We start from the raw sequence: 12,800 nt of genomic DNA on the forward strand, positions 1-12,800 counted from the left end.
CAAATGTCATGTCATCCCATTTTTTTTCCATCATATGATGTCTCTAAACCTTTATGAACACTTTATCAACTCGTGTACTGTAAATCACATAATATAGCAAAGATTTTGACTTTTGCGTTGGCAGTTTTAGAGCAGAAAAACTGTGGGTCAGGTTGGTGGGAGCGATAGGCTTCTTTACATGATATCCGTGTCATCATTCTGCAGGTCCCCCCGGGAAAATCCAAATTTCTCTTCAGCCTAAAACAAGCCGACTTGATTATGTTGACATTCAAGTGAAGAGATGAATATTTGTCATCTCTTCACATCTGACAACCTTGCAAATTTGCCTGTGTGCAGGAATTTGCTTATCCCACCTAAACAGTTACTATGCCAGCATTGCAATAGCACCTAATGGATTTCACTGCTCTGTTATTGCTGAACACACACATAGTTACGGGGTGAAAGACAGCCTTTTTCTTCTGTGCGCAGCAGAAAACTTAAGTTCAGTTTTACAATTCCTGGCAGCATCATTTGATTTCATTTTTTTGCAATACTGTAAACGTTTTTTCCTGGAGGCTTATTCCTTCATTGTCTGATTGGAAGTGAGAAGAGATGTGTCAAAAGCTAATGGGGGTCTATCGAGGCGCCGGTCCCAAACTCCTGTGCTGCATTTGTTGGAGGAAAAAATCCTCTGATCGTATACGTATCGCTCAGATGAGGGCAGCACAGTGGAGCGTTGGTTAGCACCATAACCTCACAACAAGAAGGTTGTGAGTCTGACCAGCAGCATCGAATCAGTGTTTGGGGTCTTTTTGTGTGGAGTTTGCATTTTCTCTTTGTGGCTGTGTGGTAACGGTAATACCGGTATAATGTTAGGCAATGATAAGAAAATGAAATATTGCGATAGAATATGGGTAAAACACGCATGCGCAGTGCCTTTGTTTTCATACGCACATGGCGGGAAAAGCATGGCGGCGACGGAGGATGAGAAGGGCGAAAGCAGGTCGGTGAATGAAACAGATGAACCAGAATTGGTTTGTAAAAATGGTTCAACTTCAGTGGTGTGGAACTGGTTTGGTTTTTGTCCGTCAGATAGCCACCAAAGTTTTTTGGGTTTTTTTGTAGAACATGCAAGCGGGCCGTCTTTATTACCATATTTTTTTTGGACTATAAGGCGCTCTTAAAAGCCTTTTACTTTCTTTAAAAATCGACACTGCACCTTATAATCTGGTGCGCCGTATGTATGAATTCTGGTTGTGCTTACTGACCTCAAACCAAATTTATGTGGTATACGGCGCTCAAAAATCTGTCCAAAAATGTTTTACTACAACTTTGGTAAGCTACGAAGCCGCGCCGCTTCCTGGATTGACGGAGCATTATGGATACTGTAGTCAGGAGCCTCACAGAGTGATACGTCAACATAATATTACCGTATTGTGTGTGTATAAGGACCCAAAATGGCACCTGTTAAGAGACATGCGTATAAAGCATATTTTAAACTCAGGGCTATCAGTATCGGGCAGTAGAACATGGGAATAGAGCAGCTGCGAGGGAATTCAGCATTAATGCATCAATGGTACAGAAGTGGAGGAAGCAACTGACTGTTTTGTTTCGCTTAATGTACCTTATAATCCCGTGCACCTTATGGTCCGAAAAATATGTATTTGACTTATTTATTTGGCACACTGCAGTTTCATGTTGCAAAGCACCTCTTTTTAACTTTTGTGGATATTATACATGGTTCTGCTCAGGATATGTCAGCCCTTTTCCATTGGAAATGCCTTTTTGGTTAAACTGTCAGCAAGGAATTTGCATTTGCACTGTTAAATTTTTATATGGCTTTAATGCACATAAAAAACAGCTGCTCGTTTAAGTGCAAAGAAATTGAGTTTTTTTTTTTTTTTTGCACCAATAAAGTTTTGGAGTTGTAAAGTATTTTGTCGTGCGTCAATTATATCGTCAGTTATATCGTTATCGCAAATTTTCAAATATATATCGTGATAAATATTTTTGGCCATATTGCCCTGCTCTACTGTGTGGGCATGTTGGTTTAATATGATTCTAAACTGGCCGTAGATGTGAATATTTCTCTTCACGCAAACCATTATTCTGCTCAATACAGTCAATTCCTCCTGTGTATTTCCGGCCACTTTTTCACCACAGATTTTGAATTTGTCAGAGAATAATGTCTTAATACAAGGAAAAATAATCATAGATCTGATAGACTAAAGGACTTACAAACATCAGCAGATTCCTGAAGAGAGATCGCAGGAACTATTGGAATGTTCAATACTTGAAGGACAAATATATTTGTTGCTGCTGTGGTCAGTTTTATTTTTATTTTTCAAAGAGGCAACCCAAGAGGGAAAAAAGTCCCTGGATTTATTTGTTGTATTTTTTTTTATTTAAAACACCAAGTTCACAACAGGTAATTAACACATAATGCACTAACACAAGAATATATGCTGGCAACAATTTGTGTCAGTTTTGTTGGTTGTGTCACAAACCCTAGGAAGATTCCCCGCAGAGGTCTAAAGCAGCCCTTAGTCCTTAGACTTGTGACTGTCCAGGGTGTACTCTACCTCTTCCTGATAGACTCCATCCTCTCTGGTTTGGATAACCGGGAGAGAATGAATGGATGACTGGACAGATACATAATGTTTATGAAAAGTAGCCAAGAAAGCTATGTGTTTTGCATAGATTCATAAGCTAGAGGACTAGTGTTACTCTCATTTTCGAATGGTAAATATAAACCAACAACTAGTGCCCAGTTAGCTTGCTTAAGCACTGGAATGGGAACCAACAACAGGGAATCGGCTGTTTCTGCCCAAAGGCGGCAGAATCTGCAGGCACCTGTACCGCTTATTATCCAGCATATTTTACTTTGTTTGTGAAAAGTATAAAAGCAACATTTACTAAAAACAGGAAATTATATCACATAAACCTTTGCATGACAGCATTTGTATTAATAGAAAGTGTTAATTAGCAAGCTTTAAACACGATGCTGCTGTGTTTGTTTTTCTCTACCTGTTTCAATGTGTTTTCCAATTCTTATGCAAACTAAATACAAGCACTTATTTAGCTATTTAACCCTGAACAGAAAAGAGAAGTACATTTCCCAAAATGTGAAAGTGTGCTTTTCACTGTTTTCGACAACTGCCTGCTTGTTGTGTTCCCGTATTATTGATCATGAGGTCATTTTTAAATCTCTTCCTCGCCGTGGCCGCCCAAATCAAAATGTCCCAGACTTGATTTTTAAAACATTTGTCTACATCTTTATTGAATTTCTCGACCTGTGCATGTCAAGGTCTCTTCATTACCAAGGTTTCCTGTGTGTCTGTGCTATGACTCAGATCCAGGGAAACTTTAAAAAGAGTTAACAATGAACCAGAAGGCTGAAAGACCAAAATCTGGCTTACATTGACTCCTTCAGCAAAGGAGAAAAAAAAGCGAAAGCATAAAGTCTCTAAAGTGAATTGAAAGATCATTGGCACAAGATATAAAATAGAGACAAAGAGGATAACACGCACGCATACCTTCAGTGGTGCCGGCACACCTCCATGTGAGTAAATATAAAGTGGATCAGTAGAATTAAGTTTCCTGGAGGAGCATTTGGCAGGCTGAGTAGGAGAAACAGGTGCTTCTGTTTAGAGGTAGATGAAGAAGGAACCCTCTGTTTTCCCGCTTTCCCCCTTCCCAACAGTAAACATTAATTATCCTGACTCTCTAACAGGTAGGAATTTATAAAGAAGTACTGCACGTTGAATGCTTAGCAGTTATGGAGCCCGTCCTGCGCCACCTGCCCCACTCCAGATACATCAGCATTTTCTCTTGCCATTCCCTGGGCTTTTTCTCCTGGGTCTCTGACAGCGATCAGGGGAGTTGTAGCGTCGCTGAGCTGAACAGTGCTGACAAAGCCAAAAGGCTCTGCACTTCAGGCTCCGGAGTGGCTGGATCGATGTAGTGCCATCACTGTGGCCTGGGGGAACGGCTGCCACCATCCTTCATACTGCACTGGATGTCCTCATCTGCCTCTCTGTCACCTCTGCGCCTGCAGCACGCCGGCGAGATTTACGCGAAGCAGACATCCCAAATTCAGACATACGTTATAGGTTAGCGAGTTACAGCGCATAACACAACGCTGTTTGGTCAGCTCAGATAGGCTCTGCGTCTGAGACGTTCATCATCATTTAACACCTACACTGACAAATAGATGCTGGCAAGAGAGTCAAACTCAGTTTGGATTTGGCATGAAAGTAAAGCTCAGCAATTAATTTGGTATTTTAAAGCCCGAAGCTGTGATTGCTGTACGGCTGACTCCTCCACCGCAGACCTCGTTTACATAGTGATTTGCAAGTCTAAATATACTTTTCACACTTACAATTATTGCTTGATATTGTTGTATTATCGCAGCACTTAATTTCACCTTGAAAGTTTGCGAGAATGTGCAACGTTTGTAAACACGGGGCAGATAAACAGAACAAGACTATCCAGGTGATAATTACAGCAGCGTATGTCAGCATAATGAAGACCCGCGCCTTCTAAACAGCTTCCTCTGGATCCGTGTTTTAAGTCTGCGTTGCTTTTCTTTGACTCGAGACCTGTGGCAAGGAAATGGGATAATCATGATAGCTGAATAAAGAAAACTGACCACGGACTGAAATGAAAGGAAACCTTATTCTTCCATGCTTTCAGTGCTGTTAAACTGCTAATTTAATTTTGCTGCTTTGAGAGACGGGTCCTTAGTGTGCTGTTGTGTTGTGTATTCAGAACTGCTCTGGCTGGTTGGGTTTTAGATCCTCAAGCTTTAGCTGGTGAAAACAAAATCTATCCAACTTCTCCAGGGGCCCCAGAGTAAAATTTTAGAAGTGGTTTGCCAGTCTGGCAACCAGCCATCAGCTTATGGTTGCCAAACAACAGAATGAATGGTGCATATTAATTGTAATAGGAACGATTATTGTTCTGTGTAATTATAGCCAATATTTAATTAATGGAAAATGATACCAGGATAATTGAAACATATTTTACTTAATATCTTACTTAGAGCTTTCTGAATCTTGTGTCCTGCTGCTTTTCTTTGTTTTTTAGAAGACGTGTTTTCAGCATTTTTAAGCCGACAATAAATCAAGAAGACTCCACGCTGGAATTTTTCAGAGTAATGTATCAATTTGTGAAAAATTAAATTAGAATTTCATTTATAAATTCAAATTAAAAAACAGTTACCTGCTTCGGAGATGGATTAAATTAAAATTTTATCAAGCACATCAAGTAAGAAATACCAAGATTTTTTTCTTATTTTTTCGGTTTGGATAATGTAGTAAACGGTTCTGTTGAAAATGGAGCTTCATTCATTTTATTTTTCATCTGGTGGACTGACCGCTTCTGTCTGCGGTTCATCAACACTGCCTTGCCTCCCATGTGAACATCTTTTTATGTTCAAACAGAGCTGCCTCCACAGGTTTTTTCTTTGTTTTGTTTGTAAGAGCGATAATCCATTAAACAGCAGCACTCTTGAATGCTTAGGCAGAAGATGTACTAAAGCGAAAAGATACTCAGGATTTCTCAAGAAAATTGTCAATAAAGCCAAACAGTGGCTTTGATATGCTAGGTAAAACTCTGAGGGTTCAGTCAGGAGCAGATAATGGACTCGGCTTATAGCTGCAGAGAACATAAACAGATAAAACATGTCCACTGTATGACCTACTTACAGCTATGCTGCACGTGCAGCTCCTGACTCTCAGGAACCTACAAAATCTACTTCGGATGTCACAGCACTTACAAATTTCTAATAAATAAATAAATAAATATGACATTTCTGTGTTTTTGCAGTACGGTGCATGCTGAAAGCTCACTACCACTGATAGTGAGCGTTCAAGACAACAACAGCACAGCAGTGATGGAGTTGATGGTTTTGTAAAAAACAGGGGAATAAAAAAAGATTTTTGATATTTGAACTTAACAATAAAAGAAAATCAGTATTTTGTACACACACTGTTGTTGGACGGGGCCGCCCACAGGCATTTACAAATGCCAAAGTATATTTGGCAACCTCTTTTAGTATTTCATTTTTTTCATCCATCCAAGAGAAACACTCCATCCAAGATCGATTGGAAATGTCCTGCTTGTTTTCAAAGTTTAGGAACGGCTAAACATCCAGTCAGCAGGCTGAGCGGGACACACCGGCTCCCCTTAAAAATTACAGTCCAGTTTTGAATTTTGGTTGTATCTTTTTAATGCCTCCATATATCAGTGAGCTACTAAAAACATCGATCTCTGAGGTCTATTAGATCTGTGTTAAAGACAAAAGGTGTCTGTGCTTTTGAGGTTGTCATGCCAAACTGGACCTAAGATCCGTGGACACACATGAAACTAAAGGCTAGATTTTATTTAGCTTTATCTATTCGTACTATTTTAATTGTTGTTTACCAGTTTCAGTATTGTAAAGCGCTTTGTGAATTTGGTCCTTGAAAAGCTTGACACTGCACAAGTAAACAGTACTTACTTCTTGTCATTCATCTGCCTCTTTAGAGAGTCTCATCTCGCAGCTGCAGACTCTGGAGGCGAGCTGAGCAACTTCTCACACATGATGGCTTATTTATAAAATGTAGTTTTATTGTTATATTTTTGGTATTGGATTTATTGTACAGTATTTTTGATTTTTTGCTTGGTGGGTCAGATACATTCAGCCCTAATTTTCCATAAAGCTAATTGCAGTAACTGAGTAGTTAGTAACTAAGTAGGAATATGACTGGCTCTCCAACAAGCACCAGTAGAGCTGCTCTTTTTCTGCTGCAAATGGCCAATCCTGAAGCAGATTTTTTGATGCCAGCCAAAAGCACTTTCAGGCAAGGCAAGAATAGCCCACATCCTATATGGTGAGCTGCTTAAGAAGAGCAATTAAGCCTATACCCATTACTTGTGTGATAACGCATATACCCATTCTCACCTGATAACCTAAACAGCCTGATTCTTTAATGATTAATGACTTGTCTCCAGCTAATGTTTTTTTATCACAAGGTCATGAGTGATGTATTATCAGTTAATGAGAAATACAGAAATGTCTAGTGCGAGAGAGGCGGGGGAGGAGGTAAACACACACACTGAGACACTCTCATTTGACCTTTCAGACGAGTTTTTTTCTGACCTGCGGCGAGTTGTCCTGCAGTGATAAGAATAATGGTTTTGGCGCCATGGTCCGGGGAGACCGACCTCCCATTCCACCCTAGTAGATAGCTGAAAAGAGAGGTTCATCTTTTTCCTATTGTGCCTTCTACATCTATAGCGACGAGGCTTAATACTGGCCACCTAAGGGACAGCTCTTATGCTCATATTGAGGACCACTGCAGATCTCTGATAACTGTCACTAGGGGACCTATATGGGAAATGCTGGAGGAAAAAAAGACACTTGGCTACATTATTTATAAATCATGCAGCAGAAAAATGTAGTACAGACTTAAGGGGAAAAAGTACTTTTATGGCTGGATTGTACCATTCTTGTGATGGGATTTTGAGACATGTTGACTTTCTCTAGTGGGGGAAAAAAGGCGCAATAGGAGTCCACTGATATCCTTCATTATTTAATTTCACTTTAGGTCAGAGCTTCACTTGAAGCAATGAATGAGTGTGAAAGAGTCCTTGTTGAAACTCTCCTGTCACTATCACTGTGATCTCCGCATTTATTGCACAGCGTTGGGCTGTCGGGGACATCAAACGTTTTAAAGAGGAAAGTGGAAAATGTTAGGTGCAAATGTATTAGTCGTGTTTTTAATTGAGTTTTCTGGAACAGGCCAGGGTGACTTCAAAGCAAATAGCTGTTGAAAGAAACTTAAATTTTAAAGGAAGGCTGTGCTCTGGAAGATTCAAGCTTTTTTTTTTTTTTTTATTCGAGTACATATGCAAATCCAAGCTCAAACTGGGACTGTGCAAATGTTGATTACACAGGATAAAATACTTTAGCTACAGTGTGGTTAGTCATAAATGCTTGCTTTTATCATCCACCGCGCTATTTACGAAGCAGCGTACTGTATATTTGCTGCTGGCTTTCATTGAAAGCGCGAGATAGTAATTTTATATGAACAATGGATGAAATGAGTGTGTACGGCGATGTCGCTCAAAGTGACACACCCTCAAACAAAGTCAACCATCTCTGCAGCTTCCCTCGCTTCTGTGGTTTTATTCTTTCAGCCTGTTGCTTCTGGTTTTGCAGTCAGCAGCTGTATTGTCTTTGTTCCTGCTCTTTTGCTGTTCTGTTGTTCTCATAAGCAGCGTTCCCAGCATACACTCAATTGGCAGCTGTGTTCGCTAACACAGTCTTACTAACTAATTGCACGCTAATTTCTCCTTACAAAATGCCAGAAAGATCAATACTGTAACTTTAACAAAGTAGATTATTGACTAACTGATAGATTTACTTACAGTCTGTCTGTGTTTGTGTGTTTTCTTTCTAAAATTCCTTTTGTTTATTTATTTCCGTGTTAACTTTACTGGTCTTCACTCGAGTATGCCTTTAGAAACACTGTTCCGAGGAATCAGCTTTGTTGGTTTGACATTAAACGTAAAATGGTTTCTCTTTGAGCCTGAAGCGCAAGGCATTGATTCCTGTTTTGACTTTATCTCTGAGGCTTATGGCACAGTGTTACTGGCTGAAAAAGCAATTATCTCAATAATGACAACATTAGCACCCAGCTCACAACAATTTGCTCTTATAGTCCACGTGTCTGTGATCAGGGACATTTACTTTGCAGGCTCGGTTAAAACCAGAAACCACATTTGTTTGCTGGTTGACCAAGAGGATACTTATTATTCAATTCCCGTGCACCAGAATCGACATAAGCTTTTCAAACACAAGTAAACCCACTGAAAAAAAGGCAGCTGACATCTGTACTATTGCCAGGGAAAAATTTGTTTTTCCGATTTCACAAACCTTTTCCAAAGCCGTGCTGCGTCATGTGTAATTAATAGATATTTTTGGCTTCTCCACCCTGTGTTGGGCAGGTGTCAGGTGTTTCACAGTGTCTGTTTGCACTGAAAAATGTCACAGTGTGGATATAAATTCACACAGCTGACAGACAGCTGCCTACCACGGTTATACCATATTGTCATAACGCTGACATGTCATACCATCGCTCTTGAAAAAATGGCCAAAATTAGCAGGTCCACCAAGGCGACACAATGAGTTATTTTCCTTTGGAAAGACAAAAGGAAGATGTAAAGTGGGTGTTTGTTTGTTTTTATTAAATATAAAACAGGTTTTACTTTCACAGAATGACCTTCTCCAGTTTCATGTAGTAGCTGAACAATTATTATCTTAGGCTCTATGTTTCCATCACTCCTTAGATCGAACGAGGTGAAAGCTACCTGCTTTTGTAATGGCAAAGATCTTTCTTTTAACAGAAAGTGCACGACGTAGCGTGGCAGCTACGATGGCAGTCAGCGTAGCTAACTTTTGAAAGGGTCTCGATCTCCTTGTCTAAATATTTCCTCCCTGCAGACTAATGGCTGGCCATGACCTATCGTTTGCCCCCAAGGGCTTTGGAGTAGGAAACAGGATTAGAGAGAAATGGATGAGAGCTGTGGATGATGAAGGAGATCTGTCTTAAGTCTAATCATTGGCTTTAAAAGGCAAGATCTGTTGTAGAGTGAGGGTGCAGAGAGAAGATAAGAGCAGAGTTTCTTCTTGTGATTACACCCTTTTTTTTTAACAACAATTGAACATCCAGCGCGTTCCCATTGGAAGCTGCTCCATGTGCTGTTTTATTCAGTCTAAGCGAAACACCTTCTCCTTTAATTTACATAAATGTGGTGAAAGTGTAGTTTCGGTAGACTTGGATGAGACACCTCATTATTGAGATGTACTGATACACCTTTTATTACACAAATTTACTGTTGCCTTTTCCTCTGGCCTCCATTCCCCAAAATTAGTCTGTCAGGCCTAACAGAGATTTCTGTTTCTTTCTAAGTGTATATTTGTAATGCTAATTAGGGCAGTTGTAGGGAATCAAATCAAGATGCTGAACACAGCAGCTAAACAATCACCAGGGAAGGATGCAAACACTTTTATGCTAATAAAGAGGGGGAAAGATGGAGAGAGAGAGAAAAAAGGACCCACAGAGAAGAAATGGCTGCTGATCGCCTCAGTCAGCAGTTGAGGGTGGAGAGAGAGAGATGAGAGGGAGAGAGAGAAAATGAAAGAACGTTAAAAAAAAAGGTAGAGAATTAAAAGCTGATTACCTAGTGAGTCTTTGGCTTCTATGGGGACTGAAAAGGGGGGTGGGGAGTGGATGAGGTAAGTGGGGGCTTGTGCAGAGGTAGTTATATTATTTATTTTAAAAAGGTGCTTGAAGGTAAACTGGCTGAAGACCAGTTAAAACTAACCAGATAAGAGATGCCACAGTTACATAGATGTTATTTCACAAAGAAAGACAAGACAAAACGTCTTCTTTGAGGATTTCATTATCGTCGTTATCCGGTTGAGTGAGGAGCACTGATATTTCCCAGAAGCCTCTTCTTTCCCCGTGATCCTTGCCCCTAGTTTGCTCACATTTCCTTCTTTGTCACTAGGCCCAGCTGAGGTTCCACTGCCTTTACTTTTGGCTATGTGCAATTATTATATTGTACCGGGAGATAACAGACGCTATGTAGCCTTGAGGCACTTTCTTCACTTCACCTCCTTAAAAGCGATATGGCTCTTTCTCTGCTCACGCTAAATCGAAAGGAAAGCCTTGAAGGCGAGGTCTGGTGAGTGGGAGCTAGATGAAAGAAATAAAAGAAAGAATCGGTTGATATGTTTGTGCAGCTTGCTGCGGTTCAAAAAGGAACATTTCTCATTACCATAACACTCTGGTATGGGCCAATAGCTCAATCGGGGGGATTTTTTAGGCGCTGTTTGTTGCCTTGATGCAAGTTTTCTGCAGAGGGTAGATTGACTGGGAGACAGATTTCATGGACTTGGTCTGATCTGAAATGACTGGGAAGCTACTGATGAGATGGTCAGCCAAAAGGTGTGCAAAAAATAAAAACAGAAATAAAAAATTGAGGATAGTGTGTGCTCATTAAACACAACAGTGTGAAATTTAAACATCTGCCCAACCTCAGTTAGACGCCTGACCGCTAAAAAATTTCTACCTGAAGAAACTGAAACAGTACAAGAAGGAAACCAGGAAAGGCACAAAAAGTGTTTCCTGGTGTGTGTAGACATCAAAGTTGATGTGAGAAAAAGAATTAAAGACCAGTAAAAACAAAGAAAGACAAGAAGTAGCTGATCCTAAAATCTTGATGCATGCTCAGTCATGCAGGTAAGTAAATCCCAAAAGGTTGATTCTGTTCAGAGTTCAGATGAACAGAATCAACCTTTTGGGGAAGCTGATCGTAACGCTCAAGATAAGAAACGCACTAAAGCCACTAAACATCTGTGTCATCCATAATCTTTTGAATAAAGCCAAGAAATTAGACTGTAAGTGACATCCAGCAGTGACTAAAGCAAATTTTACTAAATAGGAATCGATCTATTTATTTATTTCCAGAACTTATTATATTTCTGTGTTTAGTCTAAATATGCTAAGCATTTAAAACTATCCATGATCACTAGGCAGTTCAGAAATATCTGGACCTTTTTTTGTTTCTGGTGAAACCCAGTAGGGACAGACTTGCTGGTTAGTGGGGGGTAGAAATGGGAGTGGTGGTTTCTCTAACACAGAGAGCCAGACAACCACATTCACACCTGTGGTCAATTCAGAATCGCCAATTAACCTAATAAGCACGTCTTTGGACTGTGAGAGTACCTGGAGAGAACCCACAGAGGGTGGCACAATGGTGCAGTGGTTAGCACTATCACCTCACAGTAATGGCTAAAAATCCACTGGCCTGCTGGGACCTTTCTGTGTGGACATTGCAGTAATAATTACTATCATTTTTAGCAGTGGTAGCAGTATTTAGTTTAAAAGTAGCTCTACTTCTCAGGTCTTCCTTTTTCAAAGCGTTGGATGCCATTATCATGCCTTTCGTTTGGGCCTACAAGCCCCCCCGCATCTCGAAGTCTCACTTGCAAAAGCCCTCGGACGGGGGTGGTCTGGGCCTTCCAGTTTTCAGACATTATTACTGGGCCTGTAATGCCAGAGCCTGGGTCTTCTGGAATCTGCCTATAGTTGGTGATGCTGTGGGATGCAGGTCCAGCCCTAAATGGCTCGAATTGGAGCTTAGCACTGCTATCGAGCACACTGGAGCATCCTTGCCAGCTATCTTATTTTCAAAATCGGTTATTAAAAGTGCATGTGATGACTTTATTCTTTGCAACTCCGTAAAAATATTGAATCAAATTAAGAGAATCTTGAACCTCCCGGTAGTGTCAACTTTTGCCCCGATCTGCCACAATCCTAGCTTTACGCCTAGTACAATGGATGCTGCTTTCAAACAATGGCCTGTCAAAGGGTTAATTGCTATAAAGGATCTTTATATTGACAATCATTTTGCCTCTTTTGCTCAGCTTCAGACAAAGTACAATCTCCCTACAAGTCATTTTTTTCGGTACTTACAAATTAGGAATTATGTCAAGCAAGCATTCTCAAATTTAGATACCATCCCCATACAGCATGTCTTTTACAATATGATGAACGAACCTCCCACCTCAAAACACTTAATTTCTCGGCTTGTCAACCTTTTTTCTTCGGCAGCCCCCTCTTGCCATATTAAAGAGGCTTGGACAAGGGACACTGGTTTGGTTATCTCTGACGATCTATGGGCTGAAGTGTTAAGTCGGATAAAACTATGCTCTGTTAACGCCCGGCTTCAGTTAATTCAATTTAAGGTTGTCCATAGACTGCACT

The 12,800-nt window shown here is 40.3% G+C and overlaps 1 protein-coding gene across 2 annotated transcripts in view; it reads left to right on the top strand.

Annotated features, from left to right (window-relative positions):
* Positions 1 to 12,800, top strand: part of cdh4 (cadherin 4, type 1, R-cadherin (retinal)) — a 234,093-nt gene that overhangs the window by 126,115 nt on the left and 95,178 nt on the right. The gene's annotated exons all lie outside the window — the stretch shown is intronic.

Source organism: Copadichromis virginalis, linkage group LG5 (genome assembly GCF_057382275.1).
Source record: "Copadichromis virginalis isolate Kocher_CV1m ecotype Utaka linkage group LG5, C_Virginalis_male_GT1.1, whole genome shotgun sequence".
Taxonomy (NCBI): domain Eukaryota; kingdom Metazoa; phylum Chordata; class Actinopteri; order Cichliformes; family Cichlidae; genus Copadichromis; species Copadichromis virginalis.